The sequence below is a fragment of the Triticum urartu genome, chromosome 4 (assembly GCF_003073215.2).
Source record: "Triticum urartu cultivar G1812 chromosome 4, Tu2.1, whole genome shotgun sequence".
Taxonomy (NCBI): domain Eukaryota; kingdom Viridiplantae; phylum Streptophyta; class Magnoliopsida; order Poales; family Poaceae; genus Triticum; species Triticum urartu.
The window spans coordinates 533277029-533291335 of NC_053025.1; positions in this window are offsets into that span (position 1 = coordinate 533277029).

The window sequence follows — 14307 nt, forward strand, 5'->3', positions numbered from 1 at the left end:
CCATTCGTCCCGGATGCTGTGTTTGAAGGCCGCCAAGGCTTCGACATCCGGACAGTCGACGATCTGGTTCTTTTTAGTTAAGAACTTAGTCCAGAGTTTCCTGGCCGACTCTCTGGGTTGTTGAATTATGTGACTTAAGTCATCGGCATCCGGAGGCCGAACATATGTACCTTGGAAGTTGTCAAGGAAGGCTTCTTCCAAGTCCTCCCAGCTGCCAATGGAATTTTCGGGCAGGCTGTTCAGCCAGTGCCGGGCTGGCCCTTTGAGTTTTAGGGGGAGGAATTTAATGACATGGAGGTCATCACCGCGGGCCATATGAATATGGAGAATGAAGTCTTCAATCCATACCGCGGGGTCTGTGGTCCCATCATATGATTCAATATTCACGGGTTTGAACCCTTCTGGGAATTCATGTTCCATGACTTCATCAGTGAAGCAGAGAGGGTGTGCGACGCCTCTATATCGGGCCAGTTTGTGACATAGTTCGGATGGAGTCCGTCTGTGGATTTCGGCTCGGATGTAATTATACTTGCCATGTTCGGCTTGATAGCCGTCGTCGCATGTCGAGGCACACCCCCGTGATCCGTAGATCGATCTGGCCGGACCTGTTTTATTCTTCAGGCCCTGCCGGAGATCATACGTGTATCCTTGAGCAGCTTTGTCTCTACCTTTACGGCGAGGTAAGGCGGGCTGGTGTTCGGCTTGTGTTGCCGCTTTGTCCCAGCCACGTGGTGGTCGGTCGGCCGCATTGTGAGCTGATGGCACGGGCTCCAGCGCCTCGTCATTGAATTGGGGTAGTAGTTTACACTTCGGGTAACTTTTGAGTGGTCGCTTGAGGCCATATTCCTCGGCTTCCAGGACGTTAGTCCATCTGTCATTGAGCAGGTCTTGATCAGCTTGAAGTTGTTCCTGCTTCTTTTTCAGGCTCCTTGCAGTGGCTATTAGCTGGCGCTTGAAGCACTCCTGCTCAAGAGATTCCTCAGGCACGATAAAATCCTTAGTGTCGAGGCTCGCCTCATCCTTGGAGAGCAGAAGATAATTAGTGTCCTCCGAGTCTTCGTGTGTGGCCTGTTCACCAGGGCTAACTTGCCCGTCTTCCCGTTCATTTTATACAGCAGTTGCCTCAACGGGGTCTTCATTGTCTTCGACACCGTCCGAAGTGCTATCTTCTCAGGTGCCGGTGTTGTTTTCTTTGCTGCGGTGTGACTTAGAGCGGCGCCGCTGATGCCGGCGCTTTGGTTGTATCTCGGGAGGTTTATCCTCAACCGAATCTTCCTTGTCATCGCCGCTATTCTATTTTGGTGCATCCACCATGTATATGTCATACGAGGAAGTGGCCGTCCAGCGTCCGGTAAACGGCCAGTTTTGGGCCTCTTCTTCTCCGGCATCGTCGTCCATATCAACAATGCCGTCGGAGCCGTAATCGAGCATGTCAGTTAGGTCTTCGACGGTGTCTATTAAGTGGGCAAGGGTGGGAAGCTAAATTCTTTGTCATCGGCCTCCATTCCAAACTATATATAATTCGGCTGTGAGTCCCCCGCTAGGGAGAGTGTTTTTAATGAGTTTAGCACGTCACCTAAAGGTGCGTGCCGGAAGATGTCCGCGGAGCTGAATTCAATGATCGACGCCCGATCAAGCTCGTCGTGCGCGGACGCACATGCCTCGGAACCTGTAGTCGGAAATGTGTCCGAGGATCTGGCAACACAGATCTCACTTGATGTTGGGTCTGTGTGTGGCTCCAACGCCGCTGAGTCTGCGGCCTCCATGGCGGGGCTGAGCCTCCCATCCTCGGATGGCGTGATCTGCTCCGGATCTAGAGCCAGAGTGGTTGTAGGTTCCATCTCCTGGGTGTGGTTCGATGACAGATTTAAGTCATGTTCGTCATGGTGACAGGGAGCGGCTATTGCCGCGTTCTCGAACCCATCGAAGATCAAGTCTCCGCGGATGTCCACAACATAGTTCAAGCTTCCAAATCTGACCTGGTGGCCAGGGGCGTAGCTATCGATCTGCTCTAGATGACCAAGCGAGTTGGCCCACAGTGCGAAGCCGCCGAACATGAAGATCTGTCCGGGAGGAAGGTTTCTCCCTGGACAATGTTGTTGTGGATGATTGACGGGGCCATCGAACCTCTTGGTGGCGACACATCGGAACTCTTAATGAAAGCACCAATGTCAGTGTCAAAACTAGCGGATCTCGGGTAGGGGGTCCCGAACTGTGCATCTGAGGTTGATGGTAACAGGAGACAGGGAACACAATGTTTACCCAGGTTCGGGCCCTCTCGATGGAGGTAAAACCTACGTCCTGCTAGATTAATATTGATGAGTATAGGGGTTACAAGAGTTGATCTACCATGAGATCGTAATGGCTAAACCCTAGAAGTCTAGACTATCTAATTATGATTGTTCTGTCCTCCTCTAAGGATCTAGCCCTCTGGTTTATATAGACACTGGAGGGATCTAGGGTTACATAAAGTCGGTTACAGTGAAAGGAATCTTCATATTTGGTCACCAAGCTTGCCTTCCACGCCAAGGAGAGTCCCATCCGGACACGGCTAGAGTCTTCGGTCTTTGTATCTTCACAGCCCATCATTCCGGCCCATGGCTAATAGGCTGGACGCCCGAGGACCCCTTAGTCCAGGACTCCCTCACCCCTCGCTTCCGGTGGCGCCGAAGTGCCGCCGGGGCAATGATCGGGACGGCGATCTACATCAACAATCTTGCTAAAGTCAACACCAAATCTCTCCCCCTCTATGCAGTGGTGTAACACATCTTCTGCCCGCTGTAATCTCTACTTAAATATGGTGCTCAACTCCATATATTATTTCCCAATGATCTATGGTTATCCTATGATGTTTGAGTAGATCTGTTTTGTCCTATGGTTTAATCGTGGTCTTGGTTGGTATGATTGGATATTTTATTTATGGTGCTGTCCTACGGTGCCCTCCGTCTCACACAAACGTGAGGGGCCCCCGCCGTAGGGTGTTGCACTAAGTTCATGGTTTGCTTATTGTCAGTGTTGCGAGAATGATAGAAACTTAAACGAGGATAGGTACGCTATGGCGTATGGGAGTAAAGAGGACTTGATACTTAATGCTATGGTTGGGTTTCATGACCTTAATGATCTTTAGTAGTTGCGGATGCTTGCTAGAGTTCCAATCATAAGTGCATATGATCCAAGTAGAGAAAGTATGTTAGCTCATGCCTCTCCCTCATATAAAATTGCAAGAATGATTACCGGTACTTGTTATCAATTGCCTAGGGACAAATGACTTTCTTATTGACAAAAGCTTTCCACTTTTATTACCTTGCAATTTATCCGTAGTTTTATTCTCGCAAAGTACTCGTAGTTTTATCCTTGCAAAATAGTTTCATACTCGTTTCTGGTAAAGCGAACGTTAATGTGTGCGTAGAGTTGTATTGGTGGTCGATAGAACTTGAGGGAATATTTGTTCTACCTTTAGCTCCTCGTTGGGTTCGACACTCTATTTATCGAAAAAGGCTACAAACGATCCCCTATACTTGTGGGTTATCAAGACCTTTTCCTGGCGCCTTTGCTGGGGGGCAATAGCGTGGGGTGAGTATTCTCGTGTGTGCTTGTTTGCTTTGTCACTAAGTAGTTTTTATTTCCTGTTCTGAGTTGTTCTCTATCTTTAGTTATGGATATGGAACACGAAACACCAAAAAAATTAGTGGTACTTGCTACTCATGGAGATGGGGAACCTCCTAAAACCCTCGATGCTTGTTATGTGAAAAATATTATGCACTACTTTGATAATCCTGAGAAAAGCCCATTCAACTTGATAATGGGAGTAACGTTGGACCAACGGGAATACTTTAGGGATTATCGCTTGACTCAAAAGGGAAAACTTTTATGGGATCAAATTGAAATGTTGCAATGGTATGCTTGGGATTTATGCTAGAGATATGATTTTACTTGTTGCTCTAGGATCAACGCTCCACATCTTCTCTTTTCATGTGAATTTAATGATAATGAAACCTTGGCTTCTAATGCTAGAGGTATATATGATTACTATGCTGTGGAACGAATAGAAGAACTTTTTGCTTTTAAGGGTGCTTATGAAATTGAATCTTTGTTTGAAAAGTTTGAAGATTTTGATGATTCAGTTTATAGACCTGAAAAGTTTGCTATCCTTAAATATTTCTATTATAATTATAAATTCAATTCCGATATTGATGAATTTATTGAGAGACTCTCCGCTGTCCAAGAAGAGACTAATATTTTGCAGGAGTCTATGGAAGAAGGAATTGGTGAAACTGTGAGCTCATTGGATGAAAAAGATGAGGCGGAGAGCGAAGAACAAAAGGAGGAAGAACAGATTGATCACCCGTGCCTACCTTCTAATGAGAGTAACCCTCCAACTCATACATTGTTTAATGTTCCTTCGTTCTTACCGAAGGATGAATGTTATGATAATTTCTATGACCCCGTTGATTCATTTGAAATATCCCTTTTTGATGATCTGGATGCTTGCTATGCTTGTGGCCAAGATGCCAATATGAATTATGCCTATGGAGATGAACTTGCTATTGTTCCTTATATTAAGAATGAAATTATTGCTATTGCACCCACACATGATAGTCCTATTACCTTTTTGAATTCTCCCAACTACACTATATCGGAGAAGTTTGCTCTTGTTAAGGATTATATTGATGGGTTGCCTTTTACCGTTGCACATGATGATTTTGATGAATATAATATGCATGTGTTTTCTGCTCCTACTTGCAATTATTATGAGAGAGGAACTATATCTCCGCCTCTTTATGTTTCCAACATGAAAGAATTGCAAGAAACTGCTTATACTATGTATTGGTCTTTACTTGATGTGCATGAATTGTTATTGTATGACATGCCGATGCATAGGATGAGAGTTAGACTTTGTCATTTCTTGATATATGTTGCTTTGTGCTCACTACTAAATGCCAAATCATTGTTAATTCAAATTGGCTTTGATATACCTTGGGATTCGGGTGGATTCATTACATGAGCACATTATGCCTAGCTTAAAGGCTTTAAAGAAAGCGCTGCTAAGGAGACAACCCGGAAGTTTTAGAGAGTCATTTATTTATGTTGAGTGCTTTTATATAGTTTAAAATCAAAAAAATATAGAGGGGAACTTAAAACTTCACAAAAAGAAAAGTGAAAGTGAGATATACGAGCATTCTGAAAGTGGGGGACGTCCTTGAACTTTGTTCATGCCCATGGAAACTTTATGAATCTTGAATTGCAGAAAATTTTCAACAAAAATAATTACCCCCTTTTACAGTTCCATTGTATTGTAAAAATAATGTGCCAAGGTTTGCCTTTAGGATGTTTACATTGCTTGTTGGTTTGTGCGATGCAAAACAGAAACTTTGGTTGTAGTGTGCGATTTTACATTTTTTTTACCAGAACGTAAAACGGTTCTGAAACTTTTTGCACTGTCTTTATATACAAATTGTTTATTTTTCCTAATTGTTTCAGAATTTTTGGAGTACCAAAGGTATGGTGAATGTTCAGATTACTACAGACTATCCTGTTTAAGACAGAATCTGTTTTTGATGCATTGTTTTGCTCGTTTTTGATGAAACTATCGATTTTTATCAGTGGTATAAGCCATGAAAAAGTTATATCACAGTAGCTACAATGAAAAACAAAATATGAATTGGTTTGCAACAGTACTTAGAGTAGTGTTTTGCTTTATTATACTAATGGATCTTACCAAACTTTCTGTTGAGTTTTGTGTGGATGAAGTGATCAAAGATCGAGGAGGTCTCGATATGAGGAAAAGGAGGAGAGGCAAGAGCTCAAGCTTGGGGATTCCCAAGGCACCCCAAGTAAATATTCAAGGATACTCAAGCGTCTAAGCTTGGGGATGCCCCGGAAGGCATCCCATCTTTCTTCAACAAGTATCGATATGTTTTCGGTTTTGTTTCGTTCATGTGATATGTGCAAATCTTGGAGCGTCTTTTGCTTTTAGTTTTCATTTTTCTTTTATGCACCATGCTAGTATGAGATAGTCCATGGTTGATTTATAGAATGCTCATTGCACTTCACTTATATCTTTTGAGTATGGCTTTATAGAATGCTTCATGTGCTTCACTTATATCATTTGAAGTTTGGATTGCATGTTTCTCTTCACATAGAAAACCGTTGTTTGTAGAATGCTCTTTTGTTTCAATTATATTTATTAGAGCATGATCTTTTATAGAAAGAATTAAACTCTCATGCTTCACTTATATCTATTTAGAGAGCCAAAATGAATTGGTCAATTGCATGGTTAGTCATAAAATCCTACATAAAACTTATGGATCACTGAATATGATATGTTTGATTTCTTGAAATAGTTTTGCAATATAGAGATGGAATATGTGGGAGGTACTAGTAAACGGTTGTGTTTAGTAATAATATTAGTGTTAAGGTTTGTGATTCCCGAAGCATGCACGTATAGTCTCTCGTTATGCTATGATCTTGGAGCATGATTTATTATTGATTGTCTTCCTTATGAGTGGCAGTCGGGGATGAGCGATGGTCTTTTCCTACCAATCTATCCCCCTAGGGGCATGCGCAGTAGTACTTTGCTTCAAGGGCTAATAAACTTTTCAATAAGTATATGAGTTCTTTATGACTAATGTGAGTCCATGGATTATACGCACTCTTACCTTTCCGCAATTTGCTAGCCTCTACGGTACCGTGCATTGCCCTTTCTCACATCGAGACGTGGTGCAAACTTCGCAGGTGCATCCAAACCCCGTGATATGATACGATCTATCACACATAAGCATTATTATATCTTCCTCAAAATAGCCACCATACCTACCTATTATGGCTTTTCCATGGCCATTCCGAGATATATTGCCATGCAACTTCCACCGCTTCCCTTTGATGACTTCAGCATTCATTGTCATATTGCTTTGCATGATCATATAGCTGACATAGTAGTTGTGGCTCAGCCACCGTTCATCATTTTTCATACATGTGACGCTAGATCATTGCCAGAGGCATTCATATAGATTCATACTTTGTCATAGGTATCGAGTTGTAATTTTTATTTTCTTTTGAGTTATAAGTAAATAGAAGTGTGATGATCATCATTATTCATTTTTAGAGCAGTGCCCCAGTGAGGAAAGGATGATGGAGACTAGGATTCCCCCACAAGTCGGGATGAGACTTTGGACAATGAGAGAGAAAAAATAAAAAAAGTAAAAGGAAAATAAAAAGATAGAAAATAGAAAAAGAAAAAGAAAAATAAATAAACAAACAAAGAGAGAAGGGGCATTGTTAGTATCCTTTACCACACTTGTGCTTCAAAGTCGCACCATGTTTTTCATACGGAGAGTCTCCTATGTTGTCACTTTCATATACTAGTGGGAATTTTTCATTATAGGATTAGATGCACACCCACTTAGTTTCATATTGAGCTCTCATACACTTATAGATCTTAGTGCATTCGTTGCATGGCAATCCCTACTCCTCACGTGGATATCAATTGATGGGCATCTCCATAGCCTGTTGGTAAGCCGCGTCGATGTGAGACTTTCTACTTTTTGTCTTCTCTATATTTACCCCTATCATTATACTCTATTCCACCCGTAGTGCTATATCCATGGCTTGCGCTCATGTATTGTGTGAGAGTTGAAAATGCTGAAGCGTGTTAAAAAGTATGAACCAATTGCTCGGCTTGTCATCAGGGTTGTGCATGATAAATACTTTGTGTTAAGAAGACAGAGCATGACAAGGCTATATGATTTTGTAGGGATAGCTTTCTTTAACGTTGATATTTTGAAAGACATGATTGTTTGTTGGGATGCATGTGTATTGATGTCTTTATGTCAAATTATAGACTATCGCTTTGAATCACTTATGTCTTAATATTCATGCCATGAGTACATATATGATCAAGTTTATGCTAGGTAGCATTCCACATCAAAAATTATCTTTTTTATCATTTACCTGCTCAAGGACGAGCAGGAATTAAGCTTGGGGATGCTGATACGTCTCCGTCGTATCTATAATCTTTTATTCTTTCATGCCAATATTATACAAGTTTTACATACTTTTGGCAACTTTTTATATGATTTATTGGACTAACCTATTGATCCAGTGCCCAGTGCCAGTTCCTGTTTTCTGCATGTTTTTTGTATCGCAGAGTATCCATATCAAACGAAGTTCAAATGCAATAAAATTTTATGGAGAATTATTTTGGAATATATGTGATTTTTGAGAGTTGGAATCACTGCAAACGGAGGCCCACACAGGGCACAAGACACCAGGGCGCGCTAGAGTCCCCTGGCGCGCGGTGGTGGGTTGTGCCACCTCGTACATCGGTTGGACCTCTACTTCAGGTGCAAGGAAGCTTATATCCGGAAAAAATCCTGTTAAAATCTCAGCGCAATCGGAGTTACGTATCTCTGGGAATATAAGAAATGGTTTTCGGCCAGATCTAGGGAGCGCGAAACAGAAGAGAATAGAGAGGGAGATCCAATCTCGGAGGGGCTCTCGCCCCTCCCATGCCATGGAAGCCAAGGACCAGAGGGGAAATACTTCTCCCACCTAGGGAGGAGGCCAAGGAAGAAGAAGAAGGAGGGGGCTCTCTCCCCCTCGCTTCCGGTGGCACCGGAGTGCCGTTGGGGCAACGATCGGGACGGCGATCTACATCAACAATCTTGCTACCGTCAACACCAACTCTCTCCCCCTCTATGCAGCGAAGTAACACCTCTTCTCCCCGCTGTAATCTCTACTTAAACATGGTGCTCAACTCCATATATTATTTCCCAATAATCTATGGTTATCCTATGATGTTTGGGTAGATCCGTTTTGTCCTATGGGTTAATCGTCATCTTGGTTTGTATGATTGTATATTTTCTTTATGGTGTTGTCCTACGGTGCCCTCCGTCTCACGCAAACGTGAGGGGCCCCGCTGTAGGGTGTTGCAATATGTTCATGGTTTGCTTATTGTCAGTGTTGAGGGAATGACAGAAACTAAAACGCGGATAGGTAGGCTATGGCGTATGGGAGTAAAGAGGACTTGATACTTAATGCTATGGTTGGGTTTCACGACCTTAATGATATTTAGTAGTTGCGGATGCTTGCTAGAGTTCCAATCATAAGTGCATATGATCCAAGTAGAGAAAGTATGTTAGCTCATGCCTCTCCCTCATAAAATTGCAAGAACGATTATCTGTACTTGTTATCGATTTCCTAGGGACAAATGACTTTAATATCTGGGACTCCGAGCTACCTTCGGTGCATCAAAACATATAAACTCATAATACCGATCTTCACCAAACGTTAAGCGTGCGGACCCTACGGGTTTGAGAACTATGTAGACATGACCGAGACTCATCTCCGGTCAATAACCAATAGCGGAACCTGGATGCTCATATTGGTTCCTACATATTCGACGAAGATCTTTATCGGTCAAACCGCATAACAACATACATTGTTCCCTTTGTTATCGGTATGTTACTTGCCCGAGATTCGATCGTCGTTATCTCAATACCTAGTTCAATCTCATTACCGGCAAGTCTCTTTACTCGTTCCGTAAAGCAACATCCCGTAACTAACTCATTAGTCACATTGCTTGCAAGGCTTATAGTGATGTGCATTATCGAGAGGGCCCAGAGATACCTCTCCGATACACGGAGTGACAAATCCTAATCTTGATCTATGCCAATTCAACAAACACCATCAGATACACCTGTAGAGCATATTTATAGTCACCCAGTTGCATTGTGACATTTGATAGCACACTAAGTGTTCCTCTGGTATTCGGGAGTTGCATAATCTCATAGTCATAGGAACATGTATAAGTTATGGAGAAAGCAATAGCAGTAAACTAAACGATCATCGTGCTAAGCTAACGGATGGGTCAAGTCAATCACATCATTCTCTAATGATGTGATCCTGTTCATCAAATGACAACTCTTTGTCCATGGCTAGGAAACATAACCATCTTTGATTAACGACCTAGTCAAGTAGAGGCATACTAGTGACACTCTGTTTGTCTATGTATTCACACATGTACTAAGTTTCCGGTTAATAAAATTCTAGCATGAATAATAAACATTTATCATGATATAAGGAAATATAAATAACAACTTTAGTATTGCCTCTAGGGCATATTTCCTTCAGTCTCCCACTTGCACTAGAGTCAATAATCTAGATTACACAGTAATGATTCTAACACCCATGGAGTCTTGGTGCCGATCATTTTTTGTTCATGAGAGAGGCTTAGTCAATGGGTCTACAACATTCAGATCCGTATGTATCTTGCAAATCTCTATGTATCCCTCCTTGACTTGATCGCGTATGGAATTGAATCGTCTCTTGATGTGCTTGGTTCTCCTGTGAAATATGGATTCCTTTGCCAAGGCAATTGCACCAGTATTGTCACAAAAGATTTTCATTAGACCTGATGCACTGGGTATGACACCTAGATCAGATATGAAATCCTTCATCCAGACTCCTTCATTTGCTGCTTCCAAAGCAGCTATGTACTCTGCTTCACATGTAGATCCCGCCATGACGCTCTGCTTGGAACTGCACCAACTGACAGCTCCACCATTCAATAAAAGTAAGTGTCCGGTTTGTGACTTAGAGTCATCCGGATCAGTGTCAAAGCTTGCATCGATGTAACCGTTTACGATGAGCTCTTTGTCACCTCCATAAATGGGAAACATATCCTTAGTCCTTTTCAGGTATTTCAGGATGTTCTTGACCGCTGTCCAGTGATCCACTCCTGGATTACTTTGGTACCTCCCTGCTAAACTAATAGCAAGGCACACATAAGGTCTGGTACACAGCATTGCATACATGATAGAACCTATGGCTGAAGCATAGGGAATGACTTTCATTTTCTCTCTATCTTTTGCAGTGGTCGGGCATTGAGTCTGACTCAACTTCACACCTTGTAACATAGGCAAGAACCCTTTCTTTGCTTGATCCATTTTGAACTTCTTCAAAACTTTATCAAGGTAAGTGCTTTGTGGAAGTCCAATTAAGCGTCTTGATCTATCTCTATAGATCTTGATGCCTAATATATAAGTAGCTTCACCGAGGTCTTTCATTGAAAAATTCTTATTCAAGTATCCTTTTATACTATTCAAAAATTCAGTATCATTTCCGATCAACAATATGTCATCCACATATAATATCAGAAATGCTACAAAGCTCCCACTCACTTTCTCGTAAATACAAGCCTCTCCAAAAGTCTATATAAAACCATATGCTTTGATCACACTATCAAAGTGTATATTCCAACTCCGAGAGGCTTGCACCAGTCCATAAATGGATCGCTGGAGCTTGCACACTTTGTTAGCACCTTTTGGATCGACAAAACCTTCTGTTTGCATCATATATAATTCTTCTTTAAGATATGCTTTAAGGAATGCAGTTTTGACATCCATTTGCCAAATTTCATAATCATAAAATGCGGCAATTGCTAACATGATTCGGACAGACTTAAGCATTGATACGTCCATTTTGCATCATGCTTTTATATCGATATTTATTGCATTGTGGGCTGTTATTACACATTATGTCACAATACTTATGCCTATTCTCTCTTATTTTAGAAGGTTTACATAAAGAGGGAGAATGCCGGCAGTTGGGATTCTGGGATGGAAAAGGAGCAAATATTAGAGACCTATTCTGCACAACTCCAAAAGTCCTGAAACTTCACGGGACCACGTTTCAGAATATATATAAAATATTGGGCAAAAGAAGTACCAGAGGGGGGCCACCCACCATCCACGAGGGTGGGGGGCGCGCCCTACCCCCCTAGGCATGCCTCCCTGCCTCGTGGGCCCCCTGGTGGCCCTCCGATGCCCATCTTCTACTATATGGAGTCTTTCGTTGAGGAAAAAATCATAAGCAAGATTTCAGGACGAGACTCCGCCGCCACAAGGCGGAACCAATCTAGGGCTCCGGCGGAGCTGTTCTGCCAGGGAAACTTCCCTCTGGGAGAGGGAAATCATCACCATAGTCATCACCAACGATCCTCTCATTGGGAGGGGGTCAATCTCCATCAACATCTTCACCAGCACCAGCACCATCTCCTCTCAAACCCTAGTTCATCTCTTGTATCCAATTCTTGTCTCTAAGTCTGGGATTGGTACCTGCAGGTTGCTAGTAGTGTTGATTACTCCTTGTAGTTGATGCTAGTTGGTTTACTTGGTGGAAGATCGTATGTTCAGATCCTATATGCATATTAATACCCCTCTAGTTATGAACATGAATATGCTTTGTGAATAGTTACGTTTGTTCCTGAGGACATGGGAGAAGTCTTGCTATTAGTAGTCATGTGTAACATCCCAAATTTTCAATTTGGAATGTCATACACTAGATCATCATTGCATATCATATTTATTGCATTTTGGTTGATCCTAGAAATTTTCGCAACTCAAGGACCCTCGGAGAGAATTGGGGATTTCGTTATTTTCATATTTGAGTTGTCTCAAATTTTGAAAATAGGATCATTTGATTTTATTTATTTTATCTTCAATTATTTCTAATATAAAAATATGAGAGAGGGAATAAAATGACTTTCCCAAAATAAAGAAATATTTAGGATTTAATAAAAAAATCAAACAAGATTTTATTTGGTTTTGTTTGCTATTTTATTTGAATTTAGGAAAAAATGCGCGTTTTTCAAAATTGCATTTAGGCCCCAAATAAATGTTCATCATGTGCGGCTTGATTTTAGAAGCCGGGGAAAATTTATTTCGAGATTTTTGGAGTCCGTTTAGTAGTCCTTTTGTTTTTTTTCTGAGCGTAACTATTTAAAAAAAACGCAACCGACCTACGGGCCGTGCCGACCCGGACACGAGGCCCGTCCGGCTTTATAAGCCGGGGAGGCCCAGCCAGAACCCCACCCCCAAACCCTAGCCGCCCAAAGCCCGCGCCGCCGGACCCGCCGCCCGAGGTTTACCTCGATCCCGCCGCCATTTTTTTTAAAAAACCGTTCGGTTTTTCGACGGTTTTGTTCGTTTTTTCAGTTTTGGTTTTTTTAAATAGATCGGTTTTCTGGTTTATTTAATTAGTGAGCGTTCGCCCGTTCGTTCGTTTTTACGAACGTTCGTCGTTTTTCTTTTTCTCGGATTAAATCCGCGATTTTTCTGATCGCGATTTCTGATCCGATTTTCGTTTTAGTTTAACTTTTCGCTCGTTTATCACAATCAGGCGATTCAAGCGCCCGGAGTTTCATCTCGAAACCCTCTTTCCGTTTAACCAACTCAAACAAGTTTTTGCCACTGTAAAAATTGCCTTAGATCCAGAATAGTAAACGAAGCTTGTTTCTTTTGTCATTTTGTCTTCGTTGCTTAGTTCGATTTGATTCTTTTTGCCAACCGGAGTTCTTAAGTTGAACCTTCTGGTTAGATCTCTTATTTGAGTTTTACCTGTGCATTAGTTGAGTACTTATTGTATGCTTGTTTGTTTGCGATAGAGTACCTGGAGTGCGCCGCTTGCTACTTCGAATCGCTAGGTTTCCCGGATCATCAACAAGGCAAGTAACACTTTTACCATACCTCCTACTACCCAGTTTTATTGCATTAGATCAATCTTTACACATTGCATGATTAGGATCTAATTAAATTGTGGGTTTGGGAAGTAGTTGAGGTAGTACCTATTACCTGTTTACTGTCAAACCTTTGGGAGTCACTTCTACGTTTGCTTATTATGCCATGCTATGCTAGTAGACATGGATTGGGTGAGTGTATCCATGACAGATGTGAGTTTGTTAATTAATGGTTTATTTAAGGTGGCAACTTAAACACACATCTGGGTGGATTGAGGTACCTGGGTATTCCAGGATTGCCTGTTTTTCTTTATGGACCGCCACCCAGGCTCAAAGGGATCATAAGATTTTTCATGCTAAAAACTTCCGTGTGCAGCCACAAGCTATTATGGCCTCTAGCATAGTTGACTAAGTCGTGCGAACTCTTACAGTGGTAGACTAGCAAATGTAGGGGATGTAGGTGGTACGGTCTACCCATCGTAAGGTGCTAGCGCTTCTGAAAGACTATGTCTCGGTCATCCGTCTTCTCAAACACCTTGTAGTGCAAGAAACCAAACGGAGGCGATCGAGTCTTGTGGGGAAAAGTGCGCAAACCTCTACAGAGTGTATAAACTAATCATGGTTAGCCGTGTCCCCGGTTATGGACATCTTGAGTATCTAGTACCTGGATTATCATGTGAATCTCAACATGTTACTCTAAATTAATTTTGATGGGTTTGTTTAATGATGATGCTTAATTGGGATTGAGAAGGATGTCAACCATTCTCAATGTTTAACAACCACCATGATAG